This window comes from Euprymna scolopes, chromosome 18 (genome assembly GCF_053919585.1).
Source record: "Euprymna scolopes isolate OS-2025 chromosome 18, ASM5391958v1, whole genome shotgun sequence".
NCBI lineage: Eukaryota > Metazoa > Mollusca > Cephalopoda > Sepiida > Sepiolidae > Euprymna > Euprymna scolopes.
This window is the reverse complement of record NC_136499.1, coordinates 74,919,909-74,921,314: the sequence shown is the minus strand read 5'-3', so window position 1 is coordinate 74,921,314 and position 1,406 is coordinate 74,919,909. Positions and strand designations below refer to the sequence as shown.

The 1,406-nt window shown below is 37.3% G+C and overlaps 1 protein-coding gene across 2 annotated transcripts in view; it reads left to right on the top strand.

Annotated features, from left to right (window-relative positions):
• Positions 1-230: 230 nt before the first annotated feature.
• Positions 231-1,406, top strand: part of LOC145297661 (uncharacterized) — a 996,083-nt gene continuing 994,907 nt past the window's right edge. For both annotated transcript variants that reach the window (XM_080143831.1, XM_080143830.1), the window contains exon 1: positions 231-520. The gene's annotated coding sequence lies outside the window, so the exon portion shown is untranslated. The remainder of the gene's footprint in view (positions 521-1,406) is intronic.

Sequence of the window (1,406 nt, the reverse complement as noted above, 5' to 3'; positions counted from 1 at the left end):
AATGACAATAAATAAATTTAAAAAAAACAACAGTAACGCAAATTTCTCTTTTTTATGGGTGATTTTATTTAAATTTTATTTGATTCTTTAAAGTCTAAGATACCTGGTGAAAAAAAGAAGAAAAATTTACTCTCCTCCCCTCTAATAAATTTACTCTCCTCCCCTCTAATAAAAGTAACCATCAAGAGAAAATGAGAGGGCGGTAGCAATTTGTTTGGATATGTGAAAGTAATATTCTTCGGACAATCACAGTAGCCGGTAAAACTCACCTTTTGAGGATTTTTACACCTTATTATTTAAAAAAAAAAAAAGCACTCTTAGATTTAAGCAAGTGCTCTTATTACGGGCACTACGTCCGCTACTTCTAATGCAAATATTACGACTGTCACTACTACTACTCGTGATAGTAGTAAAGTGGTGGCGGTAATAGTAGTAGTAGTATCTACATTGTACATGCTACAGTGAGGAGCCGCTACTGTACCGTTGAAGAACACCTGTGAAAGAGACACACTCCTTTTAGGTAGGTACAGAAACGTTTTTTTTAGGGGATGGGGGCATCGTTCGATGTTGTTGCAAAAAAATGAAGATGGAATCGGGTATTGGTCCTCTATTTCGAAAGGACATCGCGCCCGTTATCCGAGTTAATGGAAAGGGAAGAATGGAAAGAGAGAGAGAGAGAAAGAAAGAGAGAGAGTGGGGGGGGGGGCAAGGCTACTCACCCACAAGAAGTGGCGGGAAATGCGAGAGGATACAGGGGGGGGGGGTCGGTTTGATAAAATCGAATAACAAGCACTTTTCACATCGTGACGATGAAGCAGGTATATCATGATGATGAAGATTATAATTTTGAAATTGTTTAAATGCAGCGACAACTGGACTCTAAAAGTCAGTGGATGAAGCTTATATGTATATATATATATATATATATATATATATATATATATATATATATATATATATATATATATATGTGTGTGTGTGTGTGTATGTAAAATATGTGTTTGTTTTAACTTATATTAGTTCAAATAATTGCAATACATAAGTATTGAATATATGGAAGTGTCAAGCTACCCCCCCCCTCAAATACGGATGATGCCCCCCCCCCCTACCGCCGATAGAAAAGTGAGTCTCGTCTAGCGCGCACATACAAATTAAATATTACACACATAAACGCAAGACAGTAATGGTAGCATAATACATATACAAGCCATTTCCGAGTTCGATCCTGGTTAAAACCTTTAACAAACCGCCTCCTGCATCATGATTATTACTACAAGAATAGTTGCAATATTATATGATGCCAACGATAAAAAGGTCTGTAAATACGCGTGCGTGCACGCATTAAAAGACCCCCCCCCCACACATACTTGGACTACGCCAAATTAGACGCATAAAACCAAAGTAGC